Here is a 16,557-nt window from a genome sequence, read left to right on the forward strand (position 1 = left end):
GGAAGCAAAGCCTAAAAGAAAATGGCCCGCTTTTAGTTCCTAAAGTAGATTTAGAATGTTGCTGTAGCTTTTTTGGTCTTCTCTGTCCATTTTGTTCTGTTCCTCTTTGCTTACATCTTATGTAAGTCACCCTCATAATCTATGGATCTAGTTTTGTTGTGTACATGTTCCCTATAGCCTAAGTGTTCTTGTTCAAAAGAACAACCAGTGGAGTAAGAATAAGAAGTGGCAGACAAAAGAAAGCCACATTCTGAAAAGCATGTTATCTCCTTGTGAAAAAGTCATGCTGTAGAACAGAGAACTCCTGCTGAGGAAGAAGGAAAGTCCCTATTCTGTGTCCATTTTCTTTGGAACAGCTTAACAACACCCTTCTCTTTTCATTTCCAACATTTTCTTGTCTTACTTTCCCCTTCTATCTATTCTACTTATATATATATATTCTTATATATATATGTATATATGCATGTATATGTGTGTGTATATATATGTATGTATATATATATATCAAAATTTATGAATAAAGTATGTTTCCTCAAGAGGCCAGGAAAGAGTGAAAATCAAATAGGAAGTATAAGATTTTGGTAAAATTGGGAAAGCTGCAAAGAATATCATTGACAACCAATATATTTAGCTCAAATACCCATTCTCAAAGCTACTCCACACGTTTTCCAGTTATCCATTTTTAAATTCTATGGCCCAGAACTGGGTGCTCTCACAGTGAAGTATGCCTTAGTACTCTAAATTACTTAGAAGCAATTTTTAAAAAGCTGATTTCAAACTTGTATCTATTGATGTTCACTAATGGGGATCCAATAAACAACTTACAGGAATACTTGCAAACACCCCCTTTCCTCTGCACCCCAATTCTCGTATAGTTGTACAGTTGCACCTGGTAGCTCAGCAGATCCACCTCTCTTCCTCCGCACTCTATCTACTCAAAGGTCATTAAAAACACCAGTTCAGGAGCACCTGGGTAGCCCAGTCTATTGAGCATCCAACTCTTGATTTTGGCTCAGGTCATGATCTCGTGGTTTGTGAGATCAAGCCCTGCATTTGACTGTGTGTTGACAGCACAGAGCCTGTTTGGGATTCTTTCTCTCTCCGTGTCTCTCTCCCTCTCTCTCTGCTCCTCCCCCAGTCTCTCTCTCTCTCAAAGTAAACACATGTTTAAAAAAATAAAAATAAAACACCAATTCACTCTCATTCACATGTTCCCTCCACCTTTCTAGCTTTACCTTTTTTATATCCTTCTCTTGATGCAAGCAATCCTTACCATAATGTCTAGGACTGTATGGAAAAGATAGGACTTCATTTAAAATATGGATAAGAGAGAGAAGCTTGAGAAGGCAAAGGCAAAACCATCTCCACATGGGCAGAGAAACGGGCACATGCAGCGGCTCTGTCGCTAGAATGTGAGCTGCACGAAGACAGAACATATTTTCAGTTTGTTTATTCTGAATCTCCCTTTGCCATCACAATGCCTAGTACAAAGCAAGTGTTCAGTAAATATTTGCTGTCCATACACTCATGCCTTTATTCATTTAATTAATCGCTTTGATCCTGACAGCTACTTAGTGATTAGGTTATTATTTTGATCTCATAGATGAATTTCATTTAGGAATGTCTTCCTCTGGATGGCTCAGAAAACGTCTCCTTCAAAGGAAGCTTATTTAATAATTGAATAGGTGAGCGATTCCAGGATGGGAGGGTGAGAGGAAAGGAAGACTGAGTCAGACGAAGTGAAAATGAGGGCAGTCTTACTGAGCTGCTTACATCCTCATGAATGCATTTGGTTTCTCAGTGTCAAGAGAACTCCTTCTAACACGTACTCATGAAGAGTAATCCAGGGGTTTTGGAGAAAAGAGAGGAGAATTAGTCCACTGACCTCCCCCATCCCCCTGTCTCTCATTAATCCGAGTTCAATCTTCCACACTCCCTGGTTGGGTTACCTGACTTCTCCAAGGAGCCGTCTGAGAAGCAATAGTCCTAAAGACCCTATCCAGTCAATGCACAGGGATGCACAGAGTCTGAACTCTTTGCCAGTGGGCACTGCTTGGTGAGGGAAGGGAGGGAGGAGTGGAACCCAGGTTCCAGATCTTACCCAAAACACAAACCCTTTATTGAACTCTTCCGTCTGAAAAACAGGGCAAGGATGCATGTCGAGGATGAGCATAACCTGAGTTTGTTTTCATTAGTAATCCAAATCTTAGAGTCCAAGTGCCCTGCGAAGGGTGAATGGCTAAACTGAAAGCTGAACCTTAGGTGTTTTGATGACACATTTATTTTGTTACACATGAATTTTTCTTTTCCTCTCTTTCTAGTTTAGGTGTATAAATTTTAGTCAAGGAGGAATGGTGCAGAAAAGACAGAGAGAGACAGAAAGAAAGTAGAATTGAAGTCCTTTTAAACACGTGTGCATACACACACGCACACACACTCATATATAAAGAGCAGTGTTTTCTGAGTTCTGCTTTTTCTCAGAAATTCCCAGGTTCGTTAATCAATAATATATTTTCAGGCAAACAACTAAAATTTAATCTGTGGAATCATGTTCATTTGCTTTTATTTGTTTAACATTACCATGCTTTCTTTTTATTTTATTTTATTTTATTTTATTTTTATTTTTTTTATTTTTTTAATGTTTTATTTATTTCTAGGAGAGAGAGAGACAGCGCGAGCAGGGGAGGGTCAGAGAGAGAGGGAGGCACAGAATCTGAAGCAGGCTCCAGGCTCTGAGCTGGCAGTCAGCACAGAGCCCGACGCGGGGCTCGAACCCACGAACCACGAGATCATGACCTAAGCGAAAGTCGGACGCTTAACCGACTAAGCCACCTACGCGCCTCACCATGCTTTCTTTTTAAACATATTTCACTGCTAAATAAAAATGTTTGGGGGAAAACTAGAAGTAGAGATACGATCAATATTAAGTCTGTTATTTACTAACTGACTTTGTGTGTGGATAATTGGTACTTTGGAATTAATATAAAATTTCTCTGTTCATTAAACTGTAGGGGCTTCTGAGGAATCAGAAGACACATAGGTTTATAGTTAATTTACTCTCCTTCAACTTCAGATTATACTATTCACATAACAATAGGATCCAATTTGGTATGAATCATAATGCACCTGGGAGGCAGTTGTGGAAATATTTAGAACTCTTCTGCTGCCAGTGGATGGGGTGGATCATAGTTATTACGGGAACCCCAGGACAATGTCAAGTAATCACATGGTGGGTTTTGTCTAGTTGTTTTCACAGGAAGCACATAATACTATTCTTCTTTTTCCTTTAATCAGGTTTCCTAAATTTTTGCTTTCTTCTGGAGGTGGAAGTTTCACTTGTACCTTTTCTTTTTCCATTACTATTTTCAACTTGATCCTACTCTATTTTCATTTTAACCCTATTTTATAGTGAAAACAGTATGAAACCTCTCAAAATTGTTCAGTTTCAGTCAATAATGGTCAAAAGAGAACAATCATAAAAAGAAGCTAAATGTAAAAACTTGAATTTTTCACATTGCCTGTCCATTCACCATTAAAGAATAAGTATTTCTTCCTTTTTTAAAAAAGCTGCTAAAACATATTTTCTGGGAGTATACAAAATCAAAAAGAATCAAGAAAAAAAAGCTTGGAATTAACAGAAGTACCTTTAGAATTTAAAGGACCTTATACAAGTTAGACATTAACAAATTCAGGAGTTGGTTCAGAACCACTAATTTCTAGTATAGAGATCTAAAGATCTAAGTCTGTAAAGAAAAGAGAATTCATGAAGTTTCATCTTGAAAAAAAGCAAGTATTATTGGGACACCTGGGTGGCTCAGTTGGTTAAGCATCTGACTTCAGTTCAAGTCCATGTCTCACAGTTCATGGGTATCAGCTCCACATCAGGCTCTGTGGGGATAGCTCAGAGTCTGGAGCTTGTTTTGGATTCTGTGTCTCCCTCTCTCTCTCTGCCCCTCCCCCACTGATACTCTGTCTCTCTGTCTCTCTGTCTCTCTCTCAAAAATAAACATCAAAACAATTTTAAAGAAACAAACAAGTATTACAGAGTGTCTCTAATAGCTGGCAAATAGGTCCAGCTCAACCAATGCTTGATTGTCAAAATACCAGCCTTTATATACATTACTTCTTTGTTCAATGAACATACTAACATGGCTTCCCATTTCCAGTGCTGAAAACACAAATTACTTAAGTGTTTAGAAAGATACAATCTTAAAACAGAAATAGTTTAGTTTACTAAATAAAGAAGGCCTATTGAAGTCAGAGACATTGATTCATACACTTCCTAGCTTGTCTTCTGCATTGTTACGAACTGAACAAAAGTTTGAATGCCTAAAACAAACAAACAAATAAACACTGCAGGTGACAGTGTTTAACACTGTATTACTTATGTGCAAGTTTCATATATGTTTCTTTTTTGTATTCCAGGTCAAATTTCTGTCCAATGGTACAAAATCCACTTGAGAAAGATGAATCCCATCTCCCAGACATCACTGTCCTTCATTGCCTGATGCCTATTGTCTTGAAAACTGTTGTTTCATATATTTCTTTCTAGTTTTGTGGTTGTTTCAGGCAGAAAAGTAATCTGGACCTTGTTACACCATCTTGGCCAAAAGTGGAATCTGTGTAATAAGGTGTTATTTTTCAAGTGAAATAATGGAAGGACAATACACTGAAAAAAAGCAATTTCGTGAGAAGTTTTGTTGCACAGCAGTTTCTGAGAACTGTTAGTTTCCCAATAATAAAAACAAAACTTTTCCCATTGTGAAAAGACATTGATTGACAATTGCTCACCCAAAATACCAATAATGAGAAAATCCACAGCTTCAGAACTCAGAGAAATGGCATATCCAACAGAGTACATGATGGAGAAATATTCCATGAGCTCCTGCTGGAAGGAAAGAATTAGAAGTTAAATGGTCTGCCTTTATGCTAATTTCTCCCTGTTATGCTGGGAAAAGAAAGAAGTTGAAAGCATACGCTACATTTGCAATATTCCTTTTTTATTCTTGAACAATGAATTTTACATATTGGTTTGAATTATTTAAAAATAAAAACTCTTTATAGACATATTTTAATGTGTAAGATATAAAGAAAAAAGTAAAATAACTTCCCAAATCTGCACAAACAACAAAAAACTATCAACATTTTGTTTATTTCCTTTCGACTTTTTCTATGAATAATTTATTTTGGTTTCAAACAGTTTGGTTTACAAATTAAATTCATTCAAGTGTATGCTGCTTTTTTTCTAGCTAACTGTATAACAAAAGCAAAGTTCATGTTCTATTATAAACTCTTTAGACTCATAATTTTTATAATTTTTTTAATGTTGATTTATTTTTGAGAGAGACACACAATGCAAGCAGGGAGAGGGTCAGAGAGAGGGAGACACAGAATCTGAAGCAGGCTCCAGGCTCTGAGTTGTCAGCACAGAGCCCAACGTGGGGCTCAAACTCACAAACTGTGAAATCATGACCTGAGCTGAAGTCAGACTGTCACCCAGGCACCCCTAGACTCATAATTTTTAATGGCTACATCCCATTGTACTAACTCATTTTCCATTTATTTTCTTAGAAATTTAAATCTCTTTACATGGTTTCCTCCTTTTCCCCTTTCTTTTAAATGCCTCATGTTTTCAATATTTCCTTAGGCTAGCTAGATTACCAGAAGTAAATTACAGTGTCAAAGGACCTAAGTCCTTTGAAGGCTTTTGACATATTTTATCAAAATGCTTTCCAAAGGAACCTATTCTTTGTAAATAAAATATATTTTATTGCAAGGTATGACATTGTCTTTTGATTATATTACCATTACACAAGTAATTTTGATCATCTTGTGGTCTAGATTAATAATATTTTGCTTCTTTTTAAACATGGTTACATTATAATTCAGACCATAAAGTAGTAAGTATTCCAAATTTATATTAAGTTTTCTTGAGTTACTGTAAGCAAGAGAAACCACTCTTTAAAGTGTTAAGAAAATAGGGGCACCTGGGTGGCTTAGTCGGTTAAGCGTCCGACTTTCGCTTAGGTCATGATCTCGCGGTTCGTGGGTTTGAGCCCCGCGTTGGGCTCTGTGCTGGCTGCCAGCTCAGAGCCTAGAGCCTGTTTCAGTCTGTGACTCCCTCTCTCTCTGACCCTCCCCTGCTCACGCTGTCTCTCTCTCTCTCTTCTAGAAATAAAAAAAAAAAAAACATTAAAAAAAATAAAGTGTTAAGAAAATAAAATTACTTATACTGAAACAGTTGATCTTCAAATGTTTATTTTTTTCACTTTTATAGGAAATGCTTACTCCTTACACTAATTATCTATATTTATTGTGCTTCTTGTCATGCATTGCAATAAAGAAGTATAATTTAGAAATGTAATTGAGTAGTTCCAACTTATTAAAACCATAATTTCATAGTAATTTAAAGCTGAGTTTGTCATCATTTAAAATACACATAATACAGTAAATATTCAATAAATGTTTATTTTTGCCAATGGAAGTAAAATCCCTTTGAGATATTTTATATGAACTCAGGGTGGGGTTTAGCTCTATTGTAGCTTATATAAAATACTCCAGAGATTGATTAATTTTCTTTAGAAACCTGATGATCAATTATATACAAAAGTGAATATCTTTTATCTCCTGACTAATTACATCAATTAAATTGCTAGTTATTTGTTTTAGAAAACATGACATCAGAGCACCCAGGTGGTTCCGTTGGTTGAGCATCTGACTCTCAGTTTCAGCTCAGGTCATGATCCCCTGGTTCGTGGGACTGAGCTCCAAATCGGGCTCTGTGCTGACAGAGCAGAGCCTGCTTGGGATTCTCTCTCTGCTCCTACTCTGCTCTCTTTCTCTCTCAGAATAAATAAATAAACTTAAAAAACAAAAAGGTTGACATGGAGAATTCAAATTCAACTTAAGAGTGTTAATGTGCATTTTCTACCAATCCACTTCCATCCCTCATAGAAGCAACAGGGGCCACACAGAAAAGTCTGTGTCCTAAGACAACATTGCTTATTCTCAAGTCATAAGGTTATTCTATTTTATTTTTTCTGAAAGATTAATAGTTTTAGTTTGTGTTTTTTTTTAATATTTTTATTTATTTCTAGGAGAGAGAGAAACAGCGTGAGCGGGGGGGGGGGTCAGAGAAAGGAGACAGAGACTCCGAAACAGGCTCCAGGCTCCGAGCTGGCAGTCAGCACAGAGCCCGACGCGGGGCTCGAACCCACGAACCCCGAGATCATGACCTAAGCGAAAGTCGGACGCTCAACCGACTACGCCACCCAGGTGCCCCTAATAGTTTCAGTTTTTACTTTTCAGTCTCTGATCCATCCCAAATTAGTTTTTCTATATGCATGAGGTAGAGGATGAAGATAGTTTTTTCCATATTGATATTCATTTAGTCCAGCAACATCGGTTGAAGTTTTCCTTTTCACACTGTATCACACTGATACCTTTATCAAGAGTCAACTGACAGTATAACAACATTTATATAATATCCCAACAGAAATATTCTTCCCAAGATGAAAAATTTACCATGAACAGAAATGCCCCAAACTGTGCTATTTCCTTAGTATAAATTCACTCCCCATCATCCATTAATACCTATATACATATACAGAAGTATAATTTATCTATAATGATGATGTTAAAAAACAACACAACACAACATAATCCAACAAAACAAAACACATCATCTTTCTCCTGAAGAATCTTACTTAAAAGGACATGTTCACGGAGAACCTGGATGGCTCAGTAAGCTAAGCGTCCGACTTCGGCTCAGGTCATGATCTGGTGGTTTGTGGGTTTAAGCCCCACATTGGGCTCTGTGCTGACAACTTGGAGCCTGGAGCCTGCTTCAGATTCTATGCTCCCCCTCTTTCTCTCTGCCCCTCCCCTACTCACACTCTGTCTCTCTCTGTCTCTCAAAAATGAATAAATATTTTTTAAAAATTTGAAGAAGGACACGCTCACCTTCTCATTGAAGCTATTCTTAATACTTAAATGTCCACCACAAGATGTCTCTTCACTTCACTTGGATTTCCCTCACCCAAAGTAGAAAGTATCATATTTATGTTTTTATTTTTGAAATATACATAACATCTCAAAGATTTTTGTACTGTAGTATATATTATTTGGCATTGACATCATGGTCTATTTGTCTTTCTTTCCTACTTTGCTTTGGGCATCCTTAGCTAATCATTTTACCTTCTAGACCTTGCTACTTATTACTCTTCCTGGGTCACAGTGTTAGATATGCATGAGTGTAATTTTAAAAATTCAAACATAGCTACTTAGGCTTAACTTTAGGACCACAGTTACCAGAAGAACATCTATCATTGAAATGTCTTGCATTCAGTCAAAAACACTTTAAATGAAGACACTAGAATAACGTTGTCTTGAAGTATGCTGTTGTATGAAGATACTACAGGGTAAAAGCAGGCTGTAGCCTTGACCTGGTAGTCAGTTTCTAGAGGTGAAAACTGTCAATACAGAATTCAGGAGATACAAGCTAGACTCAAAGAAACCTGAGGCTAGTCAATGGGAACATTGCAATTCACAACTTCTACCATATTCTCCTGCACATAGTCATTTTTATTTCCTTTACTGAAGATGTAGCCATTTCACTGCAACAGATCTCTCAGGGACAAAAGCATACTATTAACTGCATCTTTAAATTTATTTTTTCCTAAAGAATATGGATAGTTAATCACGAGGAAGTTTGATTTGGCTGTGATCATTATAACTGAGTCATTCAGCTTTCTACATCTCAAGAGCAACACATTTTATATTGTACAAATATTATAAAATGACATTAAAATGATAGTTTACTTAAAACAGGGCATTTATCATCAGTTACATCCAAATAAAATCTCTCTCTCTCTCTCTCTCTCACATACACACACACACACACACACATTTTGTGGATATAGTGTGGGTATACACACACAGATTGTGGGTACAGTGCCGACAGAGGTCATGGCCATAGTGAGCAGATATGACCAACTGAGGACACGTAGGTTCTCTTAAATTTAGCACCACCTTGGATCCGGCACAAAGGAAGTAGACGGAAGAATCAAAATGATGCATTGTAAGAATCTGCCTGGGCAGTTTCCAAGTCTGAGCTCTCACCAGAATCAGTACTTGTCCTCAGGAAATGAGTGTGATTATCAGCTCAATTTAAAAGGATTCTCCACTGTCTGGAATTTTAGTTCATCTAGTCCTCGTTGCTTCTACTTTCTTCTTATGCCTTTAAAAATATTTTTGTAATCCACCCAGCTTCCTTTAGTTGTTGCGGTGGGAACTGTGGTCTGTCAAACCTATTCTATCCTACCAGGAATCAAAAGATCTGCCTTGTTTTTAAGTTCAAGACAAACTAAGCAACAAAAGTGTCTATTTTTCCTTATTGTATTTTTAAAACACACTGCTTGTAGGTAATTCCTAGAATTCTTATGATCTACTGATAGTGAGAAGAATGTTGTAAAAGCTTTAGGAGCACAACACTAATGAGAATAATATCTCATTTGCTACATGGCTGTGGCCAATACACAGTTGTGCCAGCTTCATTAGAAAAGAGACATTGTGAAAATGCCGTCCTTCTGGCAGCCATTTTTCTTCTTTTCTATTTTAGTCACATGTTAGTTTATTGGGAGAGTATTGCTAGATGAGTTGACTACTACATAGAACCAAATCATGTTTTTTTTAATATCCTTTTTTTTCAAGTTTATTTAGTTTTGAGAGAGAAAGTGCACAAGCAGGAGAGGGCAGAGAGAGAGGGGGAGAGAGACTCCCAAGCATGCTCCACACTGTCAGCATACAGCCCAGAAACAAATCATGGTTAAACAAAAGCCAAATCATGGAGATTTCATGAAAGTTGATCATTGTGATGAATACAACTTTAAGGTGAAAATCAGCAACCAAGTTTTAAAACATAATGACTCATATGCATCATATCCTATATTTTGATATTGATACTCTATGCTAATACTTTTACAAAGTGAAGAATTTCTATCAGATAGTTTCCATAATGTATAGGCTTTTATAAATAAGATGAAAAATTCTCATCATATTCCAAAGCTAAATAACCAAATATAATTCAGCATTTAAAACGTTCCAGTTACCATTCTATCAATGAAGCAAAGCTTCATTAGTCATCAAAAATAGTAATGACTCACTTGATAATTTACTAGTAAATTTTGTGTATCTTTCTGCAAAATAGTTTAATTATCATGCAAAAAGCAGAATGCAAAAGTTAAACATATGAAAAAATTATCCAAGACCTGGGAAAAACATTCATAGAATATAATAGGTTAAATTCAAAAGCTTATATTTGACCTTTGAGCACAGTCCCAAGAACTTCAGTAGAGAAAACTATTTTACACTTATTTCGTAAACACACCTGAATCTTGTTTAAATACAGAGTTTCTTTGTTTTGAATTAGGTCCCTGAAATTATGAGTGTCATCAAGCGGTGAGGTGCTCAGGCGATCTCCACTCCCCAATGCACAAAACACTTTTTCATCTTGGTGCTTGACTCAATGTGAGAGCAGAATGGATAAAGTTTNTCAGCTCTAAGAATTTATTTCAGCACTAGTGAAAACATGGAAGCACAGAGTTTCTTTGTTTTGAAATAGGTCCCTGAAATTATGAGTGTCATGAAGCGGTGAGGTGCTCAGGCGATCTCCACTCCCCAATGCACAAAACACTTTTTCATCTTGGTTCTTGACTCAATGTGAGAGCAGAATGGATAAAGTTTCCAAATTTTCTTCTACTTTGTACTTTTGAACATCTCTTCTTTATGGCATACTTGGAAAATATTTGTTGTGGACTGAATGGTGCCCCTCTGCACCTCCAATTCATATGTTGAAACCCTAATACCAGAGGGATGGTATTTGGAGATGGAGCCTTTGGGAGATCATCAGGTCTAGATGAGGTCTTGAGAGTAGGGCTTTATTAGATGGAATTAGTGTCCTTGTAAGAATAAATACCAGAGAGCTTACTCTCTCTCTGTTATGTGAGGACACAATGAGAAGACAGCCATCTACAAGCGAGGAAGAGAGCTCTCCCGCAAACCTGATCATTCTACCACCCCAACCTCAGACTTCTAGCCCCCAGAACTGTGAGAAAAATAATTTTTCTGTTGCCTAAAACACTCAGTCCATGGTATTTTGTTATGGAAGCCTGAGCTAAGGCAACTGTGAAATAATTTATCCCATGTTAGTCAGATGACTAGGTTGAGTAGAAAATATTGGCTGACTTGCTGTTTCAGGCACCTTCTGCTCTCTACCTTAAAACCCAACCATTCTTCTTATGCCCTGCCTCTCTATATTTTTTCCCCTCTCTGGCCTGCTTGTAACATTATCAGACAGTACTGAATTTTTCCTACTGTCTACTTCCTCCACTTTTTAATCAAATTTTTGATGGTCTCTGAATCTGTCAAGATTGCAGCCAATGACAGGTGTTATTGTTCCCTTTATGCTAAAAAGCCATCTGCCCAAATCACTCAGTAAGTAAAAGAGATGACCAATAGGACTAGGAATGACTATGAGAAATGAGTAACCTAAAGGCAGAAAGAGAGAGAGAGAGAGAGAGAGAAGACTTGGAGGAAGAGGAGGAGGAGGAAGAGGAAAAGGAGGAGGAGGAGATGAAGAAGAAGAAGAAGAAGAAGAAGAAGAAGAAGAAGAAGAAGAAGAAGAAGAAGAAGAAGAAGAAGAAGAAGAAGAAGAAGAAGAAGAAGAAGAAGAAGAAGAAGAAGAAGAAGAAGAAGAAGAAGAAGAAGAAGAAGAAGAAGAAGAAGAAGAAGAAGAAGAAGAAGAAGAAGAAGAAGAAGAAGAAGAAGAAGAAGAAGAAGAAGAAGAAGAAGAAGAAGAAGAAGAAGAAGAAGAAGAAGAAGAAGAAGAAGAAGAAGAAGAAGAAGAAGAAGAAGAAGAAGAAGAGGAAGAAGAAGAAGAAGAAGAAGAAGAAGAAGAAGAAGAAGAAGAAGAAGAAGAAGAAGAAGGAGGAGGAGGAGGAGGAGGAGGAGGAGGAGGGGGAGAAGAGAAGGAGAGGAAGAGGAGGATGAATAAGAATAAGAAAAGAATGAGAATGATAACAAGGAGGAGGAGAAGGAGGTGGGGAGGAGGAAAAGAAAGTAGAGAAGAAAGCTAGCAGGAATATAAAATGCTTTGCATTTTCTTAATTCCAAGAGCAAAAGAAACGAAGAATTTATTTTATCCTTGGGAGGGCTGAATGTCTAGGTCAAAGTGACCTTGTACATTCTCTATTCCCAGTTAACCTCTTTGAGGAATGAGTTTAAATACAGAAAAATTACGTGCACAGGAAATATGTACTGATTAGAGAAAGGGCTACATATGGTATCAATACTCAAGCCTGGGGAAACATCTGAAGAACTTAAGGAGATCTTTGTTCTACAGGCAAAATGGCATTATAAGGGGAAACATTATGACTAATGGATATAAATGATGACTTTGGATGCTTGAGAGAACTTTGTGTCTTCTTCCATAGACTTTTTTTGGAGGCAATGTTGTTTTAAGTCCGCTAATTTTCAAACCTCCTTGTCTCACCTGATCTTTTCCAGCATTGTAACTGGGCAGAAAGTCCTAGAAAGCCAAATCTCTGGATTAGTAAAAAAACAAATTATCTCTCTCCAAGTGCCCTGGGTAAGAATGCAGAGTCACTCAGGCCAGCCTTGCCTGGATTATTGGACCCACCCTGGTCAAGAAGAGGCACAGAGGAAAAAGTGAACAATTTCTAAGTGTGCAAACACTTTAGTACTGAATGCATCAAAGTGCTGTGGGGAAGTACTTCAGCTTCTCAGTGTTTTCCTATTTAATCTATCATCGGTGCTCAGTGGGTATAAGAATTTGGGTGAAATCAGACTTCCAAACCATTTACTACTGGCAATCTTATGTGCTNACATGATCTCTTAAAAAAAAAAGAAACCTGTTAATACATTACTACATTATGTTAGATATGGTTTTACCAACCAGACATTCTAGGATTCACTTATTATTCCATTCCTCTCATTAATATTCTTCCTGGCCTAACAGAACTGAATCACAGGCTAGTTCACTCTTCTACTTTGTCACTTTAAAGTTTCTCTCACCTGTAAATTGAAGTTATTCAAAAATATTATTTGGAAGCACTGAGCAGTTTATTTAACTATAACCACCAAGCTTTAATTGGTGAAAGACTAAGGACAGGCCATTTCTAGCAACAGCTACAGCAACATGGGGAGATCACTGAAAATACACTAATACCTGCCCAGATTATTCATAGTTCGAGAACCCTTCGGCCACCTTGACCCATACCTTTCCACCTTTTCGTTTGTTTGTTTGTTTTAATAATTTCTTCATACTAATTTGGGGTTTCATTCAACCTTCCTGACTCATGAAAACATATGGTATGGCAACTATTGCAAAGCACAAAATTCCAAAGTAGTCTTATCATTATTTATTTTTTCATTCCTCATTTCATTGTCAGCTTTCACCTGGATGCTATTACTGGCCGAGTCAACTTCATGTGTTCTCTTCCAAGCTTTCCTGTCTGAGAAGATATGCAGATTGGAGGCCTGGAGTTAAGGTTTATCTCCATGCACTATTAAATTCCTATAGTCCACACCCCAAAACATATTTTAATCATCACATAGCCAGTTATCTCACTTCTCACCCTTTCACTGGTACTTTTCATTGGAATTCATATGTGTGTTTTCCCCTCCATGTAATACACCTGAATTTCTGATATCTTAAATGCAAACTGGATAAAAATACTAAAGTGTCAAAATATGAGTCAGGATGCAAAATTTTTCATGAATTTCAAATTTCCCAAAAGGCCATTACTCAGCCCTCATAGGCAGAGAGTAGTCATTTAGTTAATCATAGGTTGGTAGAACCCTGCTATAGAAATAGTTGCTTGGAAACACAAATGCTATGATGGGCCATTTTAAAGCACTTTATTGAACTACTGCTAAACTATAACCACTGAGCTTTAAATTGCTACGCTGGTAAGAAAAAAGCAATTTCCATCAGCGGCTATAGTAGCTGGGATGACCACTGAAAACACATTAATATTTGCCTAAATTATTCATAGTACTACATTATCATCATTTTGAGATGACAGCATTCCATGTGCTAATCAAGAACTGTTTGGCCACCTGGGCCCATGCCCTTCTACTTTTTTCCCCTACTGTTTGTTGCTTTTTAAAATATTTTTTCTCATTACATTTACTCAAGATACAGAGGAACATGTGTTGCAGAACAAAGGCAACAGCTGTGTACGTGCTCATGCTTAAACCAGGGCGTCTTCTATATGTCACTCAGGGGCCACCCTCTGGTCCAAAGACCACTACAGGTGCTGCTGGGAACTGGCGTCTCATTTTGTTAATATTTATACTAGGACAGCAGTTGTAATGTTTATTTCTGGCTTAAGTACATAGTCTACATATGAAATCACAAATTAGAGGAGCTATCCTGAACTAACATATCTAAAGATAGGTTGTATCACCCCACAGCAGTTAGTCAGAATGTAACAGTTTCAGTCAACAAAGTATCAAACACACCCTCCGAGTTTCATCCATCAGCACTGTTAGCAAATGTCAATGTGTGCTCTGGAAAAGAGATTCTGTGTGTTTTCCATCTTCTCCTTTTCCAAATGGAGATTTCGCACACCTAACCTGTTACCACCAACATGTTGGGAGCAGAGTATGAAGAGTTGATTTTTCAATTTCAGGTTGAAAGGCTCCAAACAGCAATAACTACATGATGTTTCCACTCAACATATGCAAGCATCCACATACAAATGTAAAATGCTTACTGTCTCCCAGAGTGGAGGAGCTAAATTCCTTTAAACACTTTCTGCCTTTATTTCAAGTGATTGTCATGTCTCTTCTAATTTAGTCATGATTACACATTGATAATGCAAAATGTACAGAGTAAGTTATAAAGATAACCAGTACTGACACCAGCTATAGAGTATGCAAAATGTTAGAGGAAAGAAAGACATTAAATAAATTAATTTTTATATATATATATATATAAAGAACAAGGAAAGAAGAAATTATAGATAATTATAAATCCTAGCTATATTGTTCTGTGTGCGTTGATTTCCTGTCACCATTCTTTAACTGTTATGATTGGTTGAGACAGTAGTAGAAGATGCCCAAAGGGATCTCTTAGATGTTATATGAATTTCCCTCCAATCTGATTTGTGGCAGCCATATTTCCCTACAAGTCTCAGAATCAAACAATGCAGTTGACGCAGTAACCCTTTACTCTTTTCTTGTCTTTTAGTTCAATGCCAAGAAAAATTCAAAAATTACCAGCTAGTCTCATTGCCAATTCTACAGAAACATTACTGTGTCTCCTTGTGCAAGTAGTGTCCCTTTGAGCACTAACACCACGTCAATCAACATAGCCCAACGTCCTGGATTTAGAAACAAAAGTTCTGTTAGAGGTCATTCAATGCAACAGTGAAAAAAGCATGAGTCTTGCTTCTCTTTGTTTCAGACTTAAGTTATGTTTGCAAGAACACAAAGCTAAAACATAGCAGAGCCAGAGAAAAACCCATGGAAAGTACTTTCTCATCCCACAGCTTTGGGTAATCATGAAGACCAAAGGTTTTTGGATGAGCTTTTAAAGACCTAAAGTGCAAAACATGTATTCTAAAGATGCATTTTAAGATATATTCTAAACTTTTTTGTGTGTACTTTCAAGGAATTTGTTTCATATAAAATGTAATTATTAATGGATAAGTGACAGAAATCATTCTTATTTCTCCATGCGAACAAAGATTTTGAAATGAACAAAAAGGATGTAGTTAAGGATTTTGATTTAAAACAATAATTTGGGATAGAGCTGGAATAAGTAATGGCAGCCAAATAAGAATCTTTCATCACTGTTACATGTTCACTGAAGTAAAAAAATCTTCCAGGGCGCCTGGGTGGCTCAGTGGGTTAAGTGTCTAATTTCTGCTTAGGTCATGATCTCACTGCTCATAAGTTCAAGCCCCACGTCGGCTCATGCTGAGAGCTCAGAGCCTTGGAGCCCTGCTTCGCATTCTGTGTCTCCCTCTCTCTCTGCCCCTTCCCTGCTCTCTTGTTCTCTCTCTCTCAAAAACAAATAAACATTAAAACTTTTTAAATTATTTCTGATACTGAACAAATTCTTCCGAATGAAAGTTACTTTTTTTCATTTTGGAAATTTCATTTGTTATTGTTGGTATTATTTTTTCTTGACTGAGTAAATCAAGAGAGACAAGAAAAGAAGACACATAGATTACATGTCTCCTCAGTTTCTTCTGGCCTGCTACCCTTTCTGTCTTCCTTGTTCTTTATGATCTTGAGAGTTTTGAGGAGTACTAGTTGGGCATTTTGTTCAATCACCTTCAATTTGGGCTTATCTGATTTTTTATGATCACAGTAGGGTTATAGGTTTTTTAGACAGATATCACAGAAATGAGGCAACCTTCTTATCACATTATATGAAGATACTATCAACATGACTTATGACTGGTGATGTTAACTTTTATCTCTTGACCAAGACAATGTTTGTTGGATCGTTCTACTGTAATATTA

At 37.0% G+C, this 16,557-nt stretch overlaps 1 long non-coding RNA gene across 1 annotated transcript in view; it reads right to left on the reverse strand.

The window, feature by feature from the left end:
• Positions 1–4,845, reverse strand: part of LOC144237692 (uncharacterized) — a 17,078-nt gene extending 12,233 nt beyond the window's left edge. Inside the window, exon 1 of the long non-coding RNA XR_013336927.1 lies at positions 4,792–4,845. This is a non-coding gene — a long non-coding RNA (uncharacterized LOC144237692). The remainder of the gene's footprint in view (positions 1–4,791) is intronic.
• Between the last annotated feature and the right edge of the window lie 11,712 nt (positions 4,846–16,557).

Source organism: Crocuta crocuta, unplaced genomic scaffold, assembly GCF_008692635.1.
Source record: "Crocuta crocuta isolate KB4526 unplaced genomic scaffold, BGI_CrCroc_1.0 scaffold160, whole genome shotgun sequence".
Taxonomy (NCBI): domain Eukaryota; kingdom Metazoa; phylum Chordata; class Mammalia; order Carnivora; family Hyaenidae; genus Crocuta; species Crocuta crocuta.